Here is a 20,036-nt window from a genome sequence, read left to right as displayed (position 1 = left end):
AATACCACCTGGTCCCATAAATACTGATATGTATATTAATATAAAGCTTGAATGGAAATAAAATCCTGGAATCTTTTAATAAAAGGTCTGGGAAAAGATTTAAGACTTTCAATGCAAGCATTATTTTTAATTCTTTCTTTTCTGTTTCTGTGTCTCTTGGCTATTACATACCTCTCCGTTAAACATTAAAAGGAAAAAGGTCTATCTTGACTTCCCATTTGGCAGATTGTATAGTTAGGACCTCCAAAAGCCATTCCAAGAGCAAGGATAAGCTATTTGCATTACTTTTTCTCAACAGGATATATTGATAATGTATAACATGAAGTAGTAGTTTGTACTTACAAAAGAAAATAAACTGGAATGCCTTTAAATTGTTAATATACATTACCAACTGAGGTAATAGAATGAACAGTGTACAATGAAAGAATCTGATGCAACTAAAGGCAGACTTTTAAGTGCACTTTGTCAAACTTTCTTTTTATTTAAAAAGAGAGAGAGGGCGAGTTTCTTCCTGTATTGCTATTGGCAGCTTATAGTATTACTCAAGTATTTTGAATAAAATAATATGTTAAAAATACAACTGATTCTTTGGGGGAATACAAAAGATCTCTAGACAAGTTCATTTAGATAGGTTGACAAAATTGCTGGTAAGCATGGTTAGGAAGAAAAATTGGGCATACTTTGTGTATAACCCTTTGAGTATTAATTCTGACCAGATCACACTGTAAATAATGTTAACTGTCATAAAATAAACACAGCCGGGGTTTGCACCATATGTTTTATAATTATTTTTTGCAGCTTCTTTTTTTTGTTTGTTTTCACTGAAATGGAACCCACTGATAGCTCTGTGAAGTTATGTTTATATAAAAGTAAATTACACTTGTACTTTAAAAAACTTGGCTTCACAAGCCAGTCTCTCTAGGCAGTTTTTGTTTAAAAAAAATAAATGAAAGAAAAGCTTTTCTCTTCTTTCTTTTTGCTATTTTTGCTATTTTCTCAGGAACATAGTCTCAAACAGAAATCTGCTGTAACGTCTTTGTGCCAGTTTCTTGTTTTTGCACTTGTGAAGGAGATGCCTTTGGAATGCCACCCAGAGGAGGGAATCGCTTAACCGCTGAACTCACAGAGGGTGTTTGGCTTAAGTAGCCCTGGAGTGGCCTTTCAGACTGAGGCTACTGTGGTCTCCTAGTTTGTTTTTGTTTTTTACCTTCCTGCCTGTGAGTGTTTAACACTGTCAGAAGTAAAGCTCAAAGCTCCCTTGGAACATTTAGTAATTTTAAAAAGTGTTATTATTTTCATAATCACCATCTCCTCTTGATCTCAGGGGAGGCTGGGAACCCTTGATTGTCTTTAATAGAGCATATGAAACTGATAGTGCCAGTGGGAGGTGGGTGGCAAGTTTCGTAATATGCCAGCCTCCCCCAACCCCTCCCTGCTCATTGCTACATATGTCTCTTGGCAGATCTGACAGTATCCATAATTACCAGGCACTGTGAGCCCTGACCATAGAACCCTTTCTGCATGACACCTGTCCAACTCTTGCCCTGCTCCTGCATCTTCTCGTGCCTCAGCTTGCTGGCCCACCTCACGTCAGAGCAACAGTCTGCTGTTAGTGAACTCATTTCTCTTCAGATTCTCAGACACCAGAAGTTCTGCCCACACAGTTTACAACATACACCATGGTTTGTGTTACAACCTTTCACACAGTAGGCATTTTGTAGACTTGTGGCAATGAATGAGAGAAATTAATACAGGCAGTTCTCTTGTTATGGTTTCCATTTGCCCTATATTAAGTGCCTTTCCTACTCTTGACAGATTTGCTTAGCACGATGTAATCTTTTCTGTAAAAAAGTCATCTTCATCATCGCCTTCTCTTCGAGACAGAGAAAAGGTTGCTTAATTTTTATGGATGCCTGAGAAAGAGACCCTAGGGAACCCCAGTTGACTTTAATAGTGCTTAGCATAGTGCTTAGTGCTTAGCTTTTTCATTGGAAGGGGGAAGAAAAAAAGAGAAATGTACAAGGAGTTTTGGAACTTAAAAAAAAAATGTTTTATTTATTTTGAGAGAGAGCAGGGGAGGGACAGAGAGACAGAGAATCCAAGCAGGCTCTGCACTGTCAGCACAGAGCCTGGTGCAGGGCTCAAACTCACAAACCATGAGATCATGACCTGAGCCAAAATCAAGAGTCGGTTGCTTAACAGACTGAGTCACCCAGATGCCCCTGGAAGTTTTGTTCCAGAATGTTTCAGTAAGGTGAAAATACTATCACTGAATTTTGTAGGTGGGAGAAAACTTGAAGATGAAGCTATGTTCATTCAGTCGAGAATCCATGCAAAGGGAAGAATTATGCCAAAGGAAAGATACACAAGTAGCAGCACTTCAGTGGTTCATGCCTGTACATAGTCAACCTTAGAAATGCTTTAAAAATCTGCTTTTGAGGGAGAGGTCATAAAATTTGGGTTTCGGTTTTGTTTTGTTTTGTTTTGTTTTTAATGGAATAATTGTCAGGCATTTGTAGAAATTCAGGTCAAGTATAAACCTTTCTTTCTTAGAAACTTTGGCAGTCTATTTTATAAATATTGTACTTGAAAATTATGATCTAATATCTATTTATAAAATTTTACTTCACTTAACAATTGGTAATTATCTTCTTTATAAATATTTGATGAAACCCTTTTTCCTCAACAGTAACCAAAAAGATTATACAGTTAAGTAAGATAATTTGGGGAAATGTCAAAATATATCAGAGCGTCTTTTTAAATATGTGTTCCTGTTTGCTTATGAAAGGAATACAAGTTTGATTTAAAAACTCAAACATTGCTGTAATACATATTTCATAGAATGAAAGCTGTCCCTACCCCCCTCTCCCAGAGACAACCCCTATTTTAGTTATTTAGTGAATTGGCCATATATTTCCATGCAAATTAATTCTTCTTACTAATTTTAATAAAGTGGTTAATTCTGTATATCTTATAGCTTACTGTTCAAAATTTTAATGATATAGCCTAGTCTTTGTGACAGACCAATAAACAGCCTGCCCTCTGCTATCCATCGCCCAAATAATGTTACTTTGTTTGTAAAAAGGTCCTTTGCAGATGTGATTAAGAATCTTGAGATGAGGGGGCGCCTGGGGTAGCTCAGTCCGTTGAGTGTCCGACTTCACCTCAGGTCCTGATCTCGTGGTCTGGTCCATGAGTTCGAGCCCTGTGTAGGGCTCTGTGCTGACAGCTCAGAGTCTGGAGCCTGTTTTGGTTTCTGTGTTTCCCTCTCTCTGCCCTTCCTCCTCCTCTCTCTCTTTCTCTCTCTCTCAAAAATAAACATTAAAAAAATTTTTTTAAAAGAATCTTGAGATGAAGAGAGGATCTTGGATTATCTGAGTGGGCTAGCTATAGATACCATCATAGGTATCATTATAAGAGAGGGGCAAGAGAGATTAGAGACAGATACGCATAGGGGAAAATATACACTGAGGAGAAAGTGAGGTGAAGATGGGGACAGAGATTGGAGGGATGTGCCTGTGAGCTAAGGACTGCCAGCACCCACCAGAAGGCAAGAGAGAGGTGTGGAACAGACTCTCTCCCAGAGCCTCTGAAGAGAGTTCAGCCTTGCCAACATCTTGATTTTTTACTTCTAGCCACCAGAGATGTGAGAAAATAAATTTTTATTGTTTTAAGTCATAAGGTTGTGGTAATATTTTACAGCAGCTCTTGGAAACTAGTATGAGCCTCTTTCCATGTTGGTATATGTAGATCTCATCCACTCTTTTTCACCTCCTGGTATTTTTCTGTTGTATGGATGCACTACAATTTATTTAATCTTTTATTTAAAGATATTTGGGTTGTTTTTATTGTTTTGACTTTACAAACATTGTTTTAGGAACTATCCTTATATGAGTGTTTTGCTGTATATGTTAGAGTTATGTATATGTTAGAATAGCTAGGTGGAAAAAGAATTGTCAGGTCAATAAGTAGAGACTTATAAAACAATTGTAGTTTGAATAGGTAATAAAACACCTAGTTACTCCATGCCACCCATCTGCTCAGTTATCCACCTCAGATGCACTCCCTTTTATTAGTTGCTTGTATTTGTATATCCTTACAGAGATGGTCTCTAAGTGTATACATATAAGTATTATTTTTATTTCCTTACACAAATAATAAATAGCATGCACAGCTTGCATATGGTATTCCTTTTGTTCTCTCCCCCCCCCACCCCGCCTCTTAACAGTTATCATGGAGAAAAACAACAACAAAGACCCAGTTGTGGAGAAAAGGTAGGAGTAGGTGTATTCATTGCAGTTATTCACTTAGTATGTGCTATGTATTTTCCAAAAAATTTGTCTGAATTTATACTCCATTAACAATATATGACTTCCTTTGTTTTCTAAAATGAGACTGGTCCCTAGGTATCGCTTTTGCTCTTAATTTTTTTCTTTTCCTTCTCTTGACAGCTCTTGTTCAGTAGTGGTAGAAGAATACATATGATCGTAGGAATTTTCAGATCCTATAAAAATGAAATATAAAAATATGTTGAGGATATTTATTCTCATAGATTTCCAACTCAATATATATTGAGCTTCCAGGCTTTTCAGAACATTGACTTGAGAAAGAATAACTTCCACTCTTGATTTTCCTAATACATGAGAGTTTTCATAGTATCTACTTAGTTTATGCTCCAGAGTCATGGTACAGTAATGTTAATAATATTAGTTCAGATCAAAGTGGCAGATGTCATCTTCATTCATATATAAAACTTTAAAATTATCTCAAGTGGGGGCACCTGGGTGGCTCAGTCAGTTAAGCTGCTGACTTCGGCTCAGGTCGTGATCTCGCGGTCCGTGCATTCGAGCCCCACGTCAGGCTCTGTGCTGACAGGTCAGAGCCTGGAGCCTGTTTCAGATTCTGTGTCTCCCTCTCTCTGACCCTCCCCCATTCATGTTCTCTCTCTGTCTCAAAAATAAATAAACGTTAAAAAAATTTTTAAATTATCTCAAGTAATAGTATCTCAAGTAATAGTTATTACAGTAATTTTATTTTCTAAGCTAAAATAGTTTCTTTTTCTCATTGGAAGTTTTTTCCCCCCTCATTTTGCTATTCCAGTAAAACTCTTGAGGCTCCTCTTATCCCAACTCCGGTTTACTCTTGAAGATACAAGATGCATTTGGCATCTGTTCTGTTGGTAAGCCCGCAGGAAAAATTATAAAGCTATTCTTGCAAATTTGTCATTATTATTAAGAACAATAATTCACCACATGATATATCTCAGCCTTTCTCCACCTTTTATCTGAGTTCCAGGATGACATTGCCTTCCTAGGCAAGCCAGTATTTGCAAAGTCTCATCTCTCCCTCTTTAATTTATAGCGATGCATTGCATTTGGGTGACAGGCAGTTGTTCGTGCTTGAATAACCCAGGATTTGAATTCTACAATTTGTGGCATCCATATAATGTTTAGCAGTAGGTACAGCTGTTAACTATTCGCTTATAAATAATCTTTTTCCCTTCTCAACCTGTCTCCCAGGTAGTGTACCTGTCACCATTAATAACTCTTTGGCAGCTCCCTGGTGATTTGACCCATCAGTTGTCTTTCACAAAAGAGTGGTGCTCTGGCCTGCTATTGAAGCTTATATAGGTTCCTTGAGCTATTCAGTCACCCCAGCAACTGTATTGTTGCGAGTCCCTTGACTGCAGGGAAGTTGTGTTTCGGGGCTTTATAGGCAAGCAACCGAACACCTCATACAATTTGAAAAAGGTAGCATTGCATTTGGAACCACAGATGATAAGACCTCCCTCTTAGACCCCACAGCAGGGCAACAGGTGTAGGTGAGGGAGTGGGAGATGAGTGGTGAAGAGGACCAACAGCAGGTGAGGGAGTGGGAGATGAGTGGTGAAGAGGACCAACAGCAAGTACAACATTTCTGTCTCTTTGATTCCATACCTACACATAACTATTGTAGCATCATCCTTCATCCTCTGATGTTTGCAAAGTTGGGGTTGGTGTATTTGATCTGGTTAGTGGATCCATGAGTGTGGCCCTCTGTCTATAGCTAAAGCTTAAGAATTAGAGGCTGGCAGGGCGTGCCTGGATGGCGCGGTCAGTTAAGCATCCGACCTTGGCTCGGGTCATGATCTCACAGCTCGTGGGTTTGGGCCCTGCACTGGGCTCTGTGCTGACAGCTCAGAGCCTGGAGCCTGCTTCAGATTCTGTGTCTCCCTCTCTCTTTGCCCCTCCCCTACTCACTCACTCACGTGCTCTCTCTCTCTCAAAAATAAAATAAAACATTAAAAAAAAAAAAAAGAATTAGAGGCTGGAGCTATAACCCAGAGGATGGGAATTGCCCTGTAAGAAGTCCTTGGGCAATTTTTGGTTCCTTCAATTAGGTATATATTCCTTGCCTCCCCTGCTTCTGCCTCTATTCTGTGTACAGAATGTTAAGAAATTAGTGTTAAGAAAATGAAAGAGTTTTTTAAACTCACTTTCCTTCGGCATGTCATGGTCATGTCAGGGAGGGGAGTGGGGGGAGTTCACACATATACTATTTGGGCATACACGGTCTACCATACATTGGGCTAGTACCATGGATACAGATAGGAAAATGTTGTGATTGCTTATTGCCTCTTAGTGAGTGACTAATGTCTTACATTTCTTTGTCTGAGAATATGTCTTGGCAATACAGGATTTCTTCAGACACAGCTCAGGAAATGGCAGAGAGTAAGGAATCACAAGGAAAAGAAAAAGCATTAAAGAAGTAATCCCAGTATTTGTGAACACAGACTATGATTTTAAAATAAATCCTCTAAGGAGTAAATCAATTAGGCATTATGTTGGTTAGGTTTTCAATTGGAAATGGATTCACCCTCCAAGTGATCTTTGCTATTCTCATCTCACTGAGCATAATAAAATAGAAGATGATCAAATTTATAATACCCAGAACAATGCCATAATATATGTGCATTTATGTAATTTGGGTATGGAAATGGACACACACATCCCATATATACTTGTTATTTTTTATTTATGTACTTATTATAATTAAATGCAGTAGCAATCTGAAAAGACCTAAAGGAGTGAGAATCTTAAATTCTCAGGGAAGCTGAGACACACAATAACCCAGAATGAAGTGTTTCAGTTTACTTTCATAAGGGCAAGGGAAACTATACCTATAACAACCTGTATTTTATGGCCGATAGGGTAAAAGAAAATATTAAGATAAATAAAAAGGTATTTAGTTATAAGTTCAAGAATGATAGACCCTGATTCTGCTATATAGAATGTATTTTTAAAGTAATAACATATTTTAAAGTGTAATAGATGCTGTTTGTTAAAAATAATAAATTATACAAAAGATATAGTTGAAAGTAAGTCTTTGATATTGGGGTATAGTGCTGGAAATAGTCTATGCATATAAAGTACACATATGTTTCTGTTTGTTTAATAAAAATGGTGAGGTAGGATACAATGAGCACATTATTCTGTTCTTTTCATTTTTCATGTAATAATATATCTTGTACACAATTTCATATCAACACATAAAGAGTCACCTCATTCTTTTCTAACAGCTACATTGTATGGATGTGTCATAATTTATTTGCCTATTGCCTCAACCACAGATAGACTAGGTGTTGAAACAGAGTTTTTGAACTTTGGCATTCTGTAGGTGAGGAGGATAAATAATAGTGCATTGTTTTAATTTGCATTTCTCTTAATGATGTAAAGCTTACTATCTTTTTATGATTATCAGTTATTTCTGTTTCTATTTTATTAAAATGTCTTTTCAAGTCCTTTATAAATTTCTAATATCATTGTAAATCCTTTTTCTTATCATTTTTACCACTTTTTTACGTGCTAAAGAAATTAGCCTGTAGTCTATTTATGCTATAAGTATCTGTTCTTAGTAGCTCTTTAGCTTTTTACTATTCTTTTGCTTTTGTTTTTCATTTGTTTTTGCCTTGAAGGTTTTCTGGTTTTATTTTTGTTTTAGGTTTCATGTACTTTTATTAACCTTTGATTGGCTTCTGGTACTTAACTCTGACTTAGAAAGATCTTCCAGTTTTCAAGACAATTGAAATAGTTCCTGTTATCTGCTAGTATTTTTATGTTGTATTTTTATTTAGTGAGTTTCCATCTTATTGAATACAGTTGTTCAGCCAGAATTTTTTATTTCTTGAGGTAGTGAAAGTATGTTGTATGTCAGTTACCTATCTTTTCATCCACTGGGATGTTATTTTAATAACATTTGATTATTTAAAGTATATAAAACACTTGAAATGATTATCACATATTCAAACAGCAGAGTCATAATTATCAAACGTGTTATTTAATTTAAACCTTTAGTAATTTGTAGGTACAATAATGAATGCATATTTAGAATAAGAAATCAACCCGAAAAACAAAATTACTATAGTCGTGGAGGTTCGGGCCCTTTTCTTCTGATATCTCTTTAGGGAATTTACCAGAAATGCGTTCATAGAAATCTTTCCTGGTTGCAACTTGGCTTCCCTTCTCCATCTAGAAAGTTCTACAACTCCCTGAAACTAAGGGCCTGGGCAGATGAGGAACCTGAGGCTTAAGCCTCATTAGCTCTCTGGTAAATCTGCTTCTGAATATCTGGCAGTCGATCATGATCATAGTCTGTACTTCATTGTGAATTCCTGAGTCATTAGCACCCATAGTGATTAGTCCCAAGATTGACAGCCTTGAAGGGGTTATCATCAACTCTGTTCCTACTGGCTTCCTTGTCATTTTATTTCATATTATTGTCTTTATGATGATTCACTTCTCTTACTGTGCATGGTGTTCTTACGTCAAGTGCTCACAAAGTGATAAAGAGGAAAGGAAGAGGTTGAAGAAGCAGCTTAATTCACAATACAACCCCATGTGGCAGTGTTTTTTGCTTTCAGGGTTTTGGTTTTGGTCATTAGGTGAAGCTAACATCAGAGATGTAAGATAGTACAGTTGTTGAGACCTTTGGAATTTTTTTTCTATTTTGTTAAAAAGTTTATACATGTCTTATCTTTTGTCATATTTTTGAAGCGGATCTAACAGGATTCACCCTCACAATTGTTTGCCCAAGCAACTTTAAGACCTAACCTCAGTCTTTAAAAAAAAAAAATACTCCCATGTTATATACATGAATGGAGTCATTCTCACTGTTACTGCTTTGCAAACATGCAAATAGACACTGAAAAAAAGAAAAACCAATACCCATGTTTTCTTTTACCACCTCTGTTTTCATGGTTCTTTTTTACTTTTCTCAATCTCCTGATCAAATGAATAAGTAAAATAATCAAGTGAGGGTGAGTGAATTGTTGGGGCATCCAGCTTTGTTTATGGTGCTTACTTTAATTTCCCCTTATGGTTTTAGGGTTGATAGGTGACTTTATACTTTTCTGGACAGCTGGGGGTTAAAAGCGAATTGGTGGTTTCAAGTTTTGGCATTTTTCAGCTTGCTCCTCAGGAGAATATAAAGTGCCTGTGGAGTGGGTCCAAACCAGTGGATGTTTAAGAGAAAGGGAAAAAAAAATATTTGCTGTAGAACATTCTTATGTGACTTAGTTGCCTTCTGTTGCATTAAATGGATAGAAAGAAGACTAGTGTTGTGCTTCATAGTTTTTAACATTAAAACTCTCTTTAAAAATCCCGAACCTCAAAAAACATGAAATGACCTTCAGGCCTGTTGGCTCCCACTGTTTAGTTTATCAGGTCTCTGTCACACCCTTCCCCTCCATGTAAAAAATCCAGAGGGAAGTGTGAAAAGCATCAGAAAGTCTCCTTTATGCCAGTTCAGGCTTTTAGTCGTTTGCCAGCACCTTCATCTCTTCATATGTTTCTAGCTAAGGTCTAACATGGAACAAAAACCCGACAGCAATGGAGACCAGATGCCGGTATTTCTTCTCTGTCACTTGGCTGCTGAGCAGATGGAATTTATATCAATCGGGCATGCTAGGAGGAAGAGGCCGTGGCAGCCAACATGTGGAACTGGGGCTGAGTGACATTTCTGCTAATGTTTTGTCCTTGTAGAACATTATGCTTCCTCTTTGCTTATGAGCTGTGGTTTTCCTGACTCAGATGAGGTTCCAGCTCCAGCTGGAATGGCTGTCGCTCTTCCCCTCTCCCCCTGCCCCCCTTTACAGGGAGTGCTGGGAGCTATGGAGGAGTAGTGGGGCCTGCACAATGGAGCTCTTTATTAAAATACCTGACATCTGCATGCAATGCAGCAAAATCATCTTAGCTCAAGCAGAGGAATGCGCCAGGCATTACTAGTCACTTTTTGTCTAGTGCTGTGTGCTTGTTTGATTTATATAATGAGTGAATGCCTCTGGCAAAAGAGGACGTTGAGCATGTTATTGGAGGGGAGGGAATTTTATAATTTTTTCCAAGAAGCATTGTCACAGACAGGCCTAAAATACGAGTATTTAAAAGCAGTTGTAGTCATCACATGGATTTCTTGCTATGGTTTAAAAATGTTTGCTCATTACCCCCCTTCTTCCCACTTAAGGTAAGACCAGAACATTTGAAAATCTAGTTAAACATGACATGGAGTTTTAATGTTGTTGTCTACTATTGGTAAGAAGTGTCACTTTTAAGGGGCGCCTGGGTGGCTCAGTCGGTTGAGCGTCCGACTTCAGCTCAGGTCACGATCTCGCGGTCCGTGAGTTCGAGCCCCGCGTCGGGCTCTGGGCTGATGGCTCAGAGCCTGGAGCCTGCTTCCGATTCTGTGTCTCCCTCTCTCTCTGCCCCTCCCCCGTTCATGCTCTGTCTCTGTCTCAAAAATAAATAAAACGTTAAAAAAATTAAAAAAAAAAAAAAAAAAAAGAAGTGTCACTTTTAAGAAATTTTGTGTTATAAAGAATCCCCAGAAGAATGACAAAAAATACATATTTAGAAACGCAAAGGCACATACATAAAATAGCTGACGAGTTGCTAATTCTTGTTCCCTCCCTCAGACAAGTACGTTACCCTTTCATATTATAAGAAATGTGTATACATGCAGAAATCATTAGATTTTCTACTCTAATGATGTAAGCCATTTACAGTTGCCTATTTTTGGCAAGTAAATAAGAAACTGCCATGTTAATATGTTATTTCAGAAAGCACTGAAGTGGTCATGAAATTACTGCTTATACTACAAAATCATCAACTATTTCCCCATTCCTACAGAGTCAAATCCCTATTTCTTGGTGGAAATTTGATTTGCGGTTTTGATTTGGTTGCTAAGAGATTCAGGGAAGGACACCAGGCAGGTGAGTTGGTGAGAGATGGAGCCTCTACTACTTTATCGCTTTTTTCCAAACAGCAGCTTCTAGCAGATCTCTTCTAGATACGTTGGCCATATATGTTGTATCTTGAGTCTTCTAGAAATCTCCCAGGAAGCCTGGCCACTTTAAGAAATGTAAACACTGTCCCTTTGGCATTTTGTTTTTAATGATTGTCCTAATGATTTAATGAATTCCTCCTTGTGTCTCACTGTTCGGCGTGCTCATGGCCCCACAACTACACTGGGAATGAAGTAAATCCATGTAGGTTGGGTAGAGGCTGGGGTACAATACTAATATTAGTATGTTTAGAGAGAGTCCCAATTTAGTCTTTCTTGGAGAAAAATTCTTCAAAATTGCTATGAAGTTTCTGGTTTTGGGGTTGTTTTTTTTCTTACCTATGCTTATACTATACTGAGCAGAGGACATTTTAGGTATAAAATTATTTAAGTAGTCTGGTATAAGGAACCCATAGTTATATGGCATATGCCTGTAATGTATACGTATACAGTAGAATCTGGAGTCACAGAATATAACTATTCCTAAGTGAGTGAACTTTAGCTATCTATACTCAAAAATGATATCAGTTCAAATAAATTGTTCAGATTGGGCTGGTTGGTTGGAAGGAATCTCCCTTTGTACTGTCCCATGTTATATGTCTGAATTATCCCAGATAATGTTGTATCTCTTGCTTTCCAAACTCTTGCCTTCGAAACCACAATTGTCCAAACATAGGAACAAGACAGATAGTGAGAAATGCCTTTATACTCAACTACGTACAATATTCCAGAGGAATGGGAATCTCTTGCTCTGTTCAAGTTGAACTTATACCAATTCTTTTCTTATTCAATTTTACATTTAGCCTTTTAATGGTTTTTTAATCTTCAACTTATTTTTTGTTCAGGATATTCTTTTCTTGCTTCTCTCCTTCTCCCACAAAATTATTCATATCATAGAACACAGACATAATGTGTTCCCTTTCTTGTGACCCTTATGTCAGGAGCACTTCAAGCTGGACAAACCCAAGTGTGTTGCAGTGGTGATATTTTTGGGGTGGTGATGAATGGTCCAGGATAATTGTTATACTCTTGGCTCAAGGTCCTATTAAGATTTCAGACGTGGAAAATGCTTCCTCATGGGCCTCTTGGAACTCATATGTGTGAGAGATTTACCTGGAGAGGAAAGGAACTGACTTCATCCTATGGAAGATTATAGTAGCCAAAGTCTGTGGATGTCTGATGGATGTCTGTCCTTTAGACATCCTAAAGGAGGATTCTTGAAGATAATGTGTTCCTTGGATTTTGGTCTCAGGGTTTATAGCACCAGCCCTACCTATCTCATGGTTATGGTCATCTACAACTCTTTCTTTACATACCTGGAAGGACTGTGCACAGTCTTTGGTATTATGTGTTAAAGTCTAATTCTGTCTCTTCCTAGACATATGAATTTGAGTAAAATTACTTAACATCAATGAACTTCTTTTCCCTTCTGTAAAATATAGACAATACTGTCTACCTTACAGGGTTACCAAAAAAAAAAAAAAAAAGAGATAATGGTAGTTGAGGGCCTGGCACAAAATAAGGACTCCATAAGTGGCAGCTACTGTTGCCATTGTTGTTAACAGCCATCACAGCCTGGGCTAGCCTTCTGATCTGTCATCTGTATGTTTGCTTAGTTAGTAGCATCCCCCCAGTCTACCTAAAATATACTATCTCATGAGTCTAGCTGCTTCCATTGGAGCTCGTTAGGCCTCCAAAGCAAGAAACTCTCCCACATGTAAGGTTGCCCATTCCTGTCCAAAGACATACTTTTCTTCTTTGAATCCCTACATCCTAAGAGGGAGTTACATCCTAAGTCTTCTATGAAGGATGATTTACAGCAAAATCTCCAACCTACTAGCAAAGGTGAGTTCCTGTCTTTTGAGACCTTATACCCTTGCCTTTGATTGCTTCAGCTGGGGCTTTGCCTCAGAATCACCCCAGATATCTATTCTTCCCTTGTTCCTTAGCTAAGGTGCTGGGATTTATTATGCAAATGAAGGTTATATGTCTGAGAGACAAAGAGGCCCTACTCACTAGTCTGTATTGCAATTTAATGACGGTTGAGAGGGAGGTCACCAAAGGGAGCATTCAGTCCTGTTTAAAAGAAATTGGGGCAGAGCTCTTGCTTGTGTCTCTTTAAGATTAATCTGACAATTCTGGCAAGCATGTCTTCTTTTCTTAACATAAGGACATGCTGGTAATGCAACCAGGGGTTTTCTTGTTGGACGCATCAAACTATATGATGAGACATTTGTTTTCCAGTTTTATCAAAATATACGACTTTTACACCTTTGATCTTAAGCCTCATGCAACAGATTTTAAGAGAATAAGATGAATAGCAGCAAAGTGGTGTATTGTCTTTATGCATAAAAGGTGTGTTTTCTATTATAAAATTTAGTTTTTATTGTAATAATTTTATAAAGAATTTAAGCTACACAGAAATCTGTATAGTAGATAATGAATATACTATACTCTTCTATCACTCCTCCAACCTAAATTTCATCCTTGCAAAATAACTGGTGAGTCCTCATAATCAGTTTGTTGGTGTTCCTTCCAGACCAGTCAGCTTTTAAAAGGATTTGGTAGACATGATGGCATGAAATACTTGTGCCAAATGCTGTTTTGGATTGGTCTACAAATCTCAGGCATGGTTGAGGATTATGCAATTATTTGACACATTGATCAATTTAGCAAACTTAGTACTTAACTCTATGACTCCTCCATTCCCTTTTTGAGATAAAAATTTATTTAGTTACATTAAGTCTTCGCTTGACTTTGTTTATATAAACACCCGAGGCTGACTTTCTTTCAAAAATGAAATAAGTGACTTTTTTTTTTGTCTCTCTAAGTTTTGGAGGAAGGAAGTAAACTAATGAACTTTAAACTACTACAAATAAAAATAAAGTCTGCTTTCTGCCACAGAACATCAGGTCAGGTGCATACATTTACTTTGGTTTGTTTTTTTGTTGGTGGTGGGTTTTTTTTTTTTTTGCTTGTTTTTGTTTTTTTGTTTTGTTTTTGGTGCCATTAAAATTAATTTGTCAGTGTAAATTTTAGCACATAGGATTTTGTTTCCCTTCTTTCTCCCTTTCTGGTAAGGAGTACAATTGAAAACACATACTTGTGATTATAATTGGACTAAAATTTCTGGCAGAGCTATACTTAATATATCACAAAACTTTAATATAGTAAGGTAAATATTGCAGTAAATGCCAGTATTTCAGTGTATATTAGCATATCCTTGCCTTTCATTGTTCTGAGATTGACTAACATTTAATTGCCTTGCCTACTTTATAAAAGGAAAGAAATTACCTTATAGGGGTATGCGAACTCCTGAGGTTTCTGAGCTGTGAGCCCAGCCAAGTTGCTCTCCTCCAGGCAGCCACTTCTCTCCTTAACACACAGATCCTTATACACAACAGTAAATAACCCTCAGTAAATTTGAATCTTATCTCAATCTAAAGACACCACCATCATTACGGGGGAATGTTGTTAGTCTGCAAAACCTCAGTCAGTTTAGAACAACAGAGCAGTATCCAAACTTTCTGGCTTTGTCTGGATATTGTTACGACATGTGTTGCCACTGCATTCCTGGGTGCCATTTATAGAGTGATTTCTTAAACGTTGATTGTGTCACAGTGCAACTGACCAGTTTGAAGCAGTTTTGCTATATTTCCTTCCGAATCAAAAAACCCAAAAACATCTCATTATCATTTACTTTATTTAGAGTTGGAATCCCTTGACTGTTCTACTACATTTGCAATAAGTATAAAAGATGCTTTTCTCCTGACAAATTCAGCATTTTGAAACTATCCGTGGGTGGGGTGCCTGGGTGGCTCAGTTGGTTAAATGTTGGACCCTCAGGATCTCCTGGTTCATGGGATGGAGCCCCGCATCTGGCTATGTACTGACAGTTTGGAGTCTGCTTGGGATTCTCTCTCCTCTCTCTCTTTTCTCTTTCTCTCTCTTCTCCTCTCTCTCTCTCTCTCTCTTTCTCTCTCTTCATCTCTGCTCCTCCTCCCTCTTGCACACTTGTGTGAGCGTTCTCTCTCTCTCTTAAAATAAACTTTAAAATAAATAAATAAAACTATCAGAGTGAATTTTTTTTATTTTTCACCTTTTTATTAAGACATAATTATACAGTCTTAATAAGAAAATTTTCCAGTTACTTTGGATTTTAGGATTAAAAAGGAAAAAGCAGGACACTTATTGACCGACCTCGTTTTGTATGCTTCTTTGTATATTAAGACTGTGTATTCTAAAAAGAACTGGCTGTCAGATAAAAATAAAGAATTTTGAGTTTTCACCCTGTATCCTGGGGTATGTGGAGTACCCAGATATGTAATATGCACATTGATGGTAAATAAGTAACGTTTCTCTCTGTTTATGTAAGAAGATCTCCTGAGTTATCTTCATATTTGCATAATTGTTATTCGTTGTAAACTCTTTTCTTTAAAAGACGGGATAAGTGTGTTTAGATTTTTTTAAGTTCCCCATAATCATTGAGGCATCTAAGCATTTAACTTGCAAAAGCACCTCACAGTACATGGTATCACAAGGACTCAAGGACATTGCTCACACCAGCCCTGTCTGGGTAGGATTTAAAAAAAAAAATACACAAAGAAAATGCATGTTAATATGGCTGAATATTCATTAGAACCCTGTGGCCTGGGGCTGGAAGCACAGTGAGGCTGTGTGTTTACCAGGCCACCCGAAAGGCAAGAGGGCATAAGGCACTTATAAACAGTGGCGCAGCACAAGCAGTGTTGTCTTTGAAAAGTTTTCATTTTCCCTTGAATCAGCTACAGTCTCTTACTTAAGGTCACTGCAGTTTGCAATCTTTGGCAGAAGGCTTCTTCCTTTTTTGGTAGTGGCAGTCTGACTTTTTTTTTTTTCCCTTTTGGAAGTGTTTTCCTCTGAAACTGCCATTATCTTCCAAACCTGTTTCATGTTATCATTGTCAGATGTCTCTTCTCTGAGTTTCTTAGAACAAAATGTGATGAGATATATATATATATATATATATATATATATATATATATATATATATGTATGTATATATGTGTGTGTGTGTGTGTGTACACACATATATATATGAAATTTTTTAAAGCATAGAATTGAAAGTCATATGGTTATGATTTGAGAATGTCAAGCTTGATTTTTTTTTCAGAGTTTAAAAAAAAGTACCTTTTTCTCTGGGCAGTGAACTCGCTGCAGAGACATCAAAGAGAATGTGTACTGGATCAAGGTGATTTTTTTTTTGACCACATCATTGCCAGCTGTGGTGTTTATGATTAGAGGCAGGCGTTCCAGACACCTCCGAGTCCTCACTAAGCGTCAGATCTTTAACAGGATCCATCCCAACTGAGTGACACTAAACAGACAGCCAGAGGGGAGTTGGTGGGATAGAAGAGGGAAGGGGGTGGGGATGAGGGAGCCTTTGGTGCCTGGTGCACTCACCAGCCAAGCTGTAACAAACTCGGCTAATGCCAGGCTGCAGGCTGCCCAGAGGCCCCATAGCATGCCTTTCAGTGCAGCTTTCATTAGCCAAGGGGATGACTAGAGCCCAGCAAACACAGTCATTGATCCTCTCTCATTGGGCTCAGGGATATGCACTGTCCAGGTCACAGCCCAGTCGGCTTTGAAGCAGCTCCATTTCACACCGCTGATGGCCACAAACTGCTGGCTTCCAGGAGCTGACACAGTTCCCTCTCCGATCTCCATGCTCTGCTCCACGCAGCTAACTACATTGAATTCCCTCTGGATGTTGCTTCCACTTGTAATATTAACACTTGTTTACTGGTCCTGTTGACATAAGAATTCTGTAAATAGCCAGTAGTACTGATAGCCATACATGAAAGTGAGTCCTCTTCCTGCCTCCTGTTCCCTTCTGGGTCAGTGCAATGGGCAGTTTTGCTAGTTTGAAAAACCAGAATATGCTGCTGGGACCAGGAATAAATGCAATAGGTTTGCAGGTGAATATTTGGGAATTATTAATCTCAAGATGAAAAAGTCTATTCCAGTGATCACCCTTAAGAGTAAAGAAAGAAGTGACTTGTTTGATAATTATGGACTTCTTTTTTCAGTGCAAAAGGGTATTTTTTTTAATTTCCAAAAGTGTCAGGAGATGCCTCATTTGCACACAGAATATCTAGAAGATGGAGAGGAAAGGAAATTTATGAATTTGATTTCAAGGAGGATATAGACAATAGATTGCTAATGCAGGCTGCTTTTAAGAACCATTCCTTGATTACCACTATTTTGGTTTTTTTTTCTTTTTAAATAGTTATCTAAGCAACTAGATGTTAGGGCTGAGTGAAAACCAGATGATGAAAGTGTGTAATATTCTGTCTTTTGCTCCTCATTTTGGTCTTCCTGCTCTGCATTCCCATGTTCCCCTGGCTTTTGTCCCCTGCATTCCCATGTTCCCAACTGACTTCTCGCCATCCTCCTTGAATAGTGGAAGGCACGTTGGTCCTTTGCACAGAAGGAACATGAAAGTGAGTCTGAAGACTAGTAATTCTCAGGCTATATGGTCTGGGGACAATAGAGATTAGCCCATCACTTGAAAACCAGGTGGCTCTAGAATGTTCAGGTGGACCTACATGTTGGCTGATGGCACTTCTCCGAAGGCTTGAACCAGAGTGTATCATTGGGACTCACATCTTAGTGGGACTACCATAGTACAGATTTTTACTTGAGAACTGTGATATCCTGCTATCGTCTTACAGAAGAAAGTGGCAGGACTTGCCCACATGTATATGTGATTCCTGCTTACCTTGCTATTATAACAATAACCAAAACAATAATAACCAAATGATATTCTATGCCATTTATTTGAACAGGCACCTTATATTTTCATTCAGTTTGTTTTTTAAAGGCTTATCTTACATGAAGAGAGTTAATGATGATTTTTTGCTAGACAAATACACTCACTAATTAATGTTTAGGGCGACGTTTTTCTTTGATGAAAAATGTGTTTTCATATAAAATTATTCATAATAGTTTTTTATAGAAACCCTTAAAACATCAAAGTTTTATGATGTACTTAAGACTATGCAGTAGTCCATGTACTAACATTGCAAGTAAATATATAAAGTAGAACAATAAAGTAGTTTTATTTGATGTGCCTTTGTCATCATGCAACAAGTTAGTTCAATCAGTTGTTTATTTAATTACATTGTTGCCCAGGTTCTATTTTACTGTTTTCATGACCTTTAATAGTCTTCAGATCTGCTCTGTGTCAGCATTATCCCATTTTACAGGTTTTGCAACAGAGGCAGAAAAAGGATCTCATTATTTTGATTGTGAGTTTTTGGCTTGAGGATTATTATTACTCAGGATGTGTTAGTATTCTTAGTCACAACAACTTTTTAAATTGGTCAGAATTTTATTCGCCGCATGTAGAAATAGCAGTTTTAAAAAGTGCTCAGCTCTTTTGTTTGAGAGCATGACGATTATATCAACAATTTGATGATCAAGCAACCTTTTAAGTATTTAATTTTCCCACCACTTCAGGGAAGGAAAAAATGCTTAAATACTGAGGAATGTAATGTTTATCAAGTTTTCTTCAAGAAATGAGGGGTGTGTGTGTGTGTGTGTGTGTGTGTGTGTGTGTGTAGGTAGGTAGATCAATAGATTAATTGATTTAAATAAAGTGGGGTCCACATTAATCTTTTATTCTGTTGGGAATGTTTGCATTTGTATCAGAAATATCATTAAACAATGAGATTTTACAGGGAGCACTGTTGATGGATATTAAAATGAATGTTTTAAGAAGGTTATTGGCTAGAATAGACACACAAGTACATAAATACTTTTAAAAGTGGTTCTTTTGTGTTATTTCAGTGAAATGTTATTTTGTATAATATGGAAAGAAATACCTTTGTTTGCTTTAGCAACAGAAAGACTTGATTTTTATGCTACTGGAGTTTAATGAAGAGTAAATTTAGTGATATCTGTTAGCATTTCTGAGAAAGCATTTACATTAAATAAAAGCGGAAGTGCTGTTAGGTCCTACTCTTGCCCTTCCTTCTCCCTGCCTTTGGTGGAACAAATGGGTCTTTCCTGACAGCCCCCAGGTATGGGTCTGAAAAACTCTCTTAATGAGACCTTCAAACTTGGGGTCATCTGGAAGGAAATAAGGTACTTTTTCGTGTAAAAACTGCAGCCACTACCCAAATTAAGGACAAAGTGAAACTCACTAGCTCAGTGAAATTTGCAGCTCTGTCAGTTTAACACCAAATACCACCTCTGGCAGTAAATCACCTGAAGATTTCATCCGTCACCCATTGATAAAACTTGATAACATCTGTTGGCCAATTTATTCTCCTGGAATTTCCTTTCCATCTTCCCCAGCCTGTAATGTGCATAGTTTGAAGAGGAGGAAGTGATTCAAAAATCTGTGAAGACTTAAACACCTATTGATTTCCAACCAAGGAAAAAAAATTAGCCAAGTTTTTGTATTTGAAGAGCTGGGCAAACATATACAATACATGTAGTTCTATTGGGGCACAGTGAATTTTTCTGACTTAGTGGCATGATACATTAAATTTAAGAGGAAGTGAAAGGAGAGAATACATAAAAAGAGGTCAGATACATCTGGGAAGAGTTGTTCCAATATCCAATAGCTGTGTTTCCTGTCTTTTTATTTCCTAATTTCATCACACAGTGGTGTTAAATGGGTCTCTCTGCTTTCCTTTCATAACCAAATAGGAGCCTCTCCTTTTAGTAGCTGTTGT

At 37.6% G+C, this 20,036-nt stretch overlaps 1 protein-coding gene and 1 long non-coding RNA gene across 8 annotated transcripts in view; one reads left to right on the top strand and one right to left on the bottom strand.

Annotated features, from left to right (window-relative positions):
• Positions 1 to 20,036, top strand: part of BNC2 (basonuclin 2) — a 439,383-nt gene that overhangs the window by 328,573 nt on the left and 90,774 nt on the right. The window lies entirely within an intron of this gene.
• LOC122475403 lies at positions 4,439 to 14,695 on the bottom strand. The gene is made up of 2 exons (XR_006295162.1): positions 14,608 to 14,695; positions 4,439 to 4,504 (listed from the first exon to the last, which is right to left on the bottom strand). It is a non-coding gene; the product is annotated as an uncharacterized LOC122475403 (long non-coding RNA).

The sequence above is a fragment of the Prionailurus bengalensis genome, chromosome D4 (assembly GCF_016509475.1).
Source record: "Prionailurus bengalensis isolate Pbe53 chromosome D4, Fcat_Pben_1.1_paternal_pri, whole genome shotgun sequence".
Taxonomy (NCBI): Eukaryota; Metazoa; Chordata; class Mammalia; order Carnivora; family Felidae; genus Prionailurus; species Prionailurus bengalensis.
Note: the sequence above shows the minus strand (reverse complement) of the source record. Positions and strands in the feature narration are given on the sequence as shown.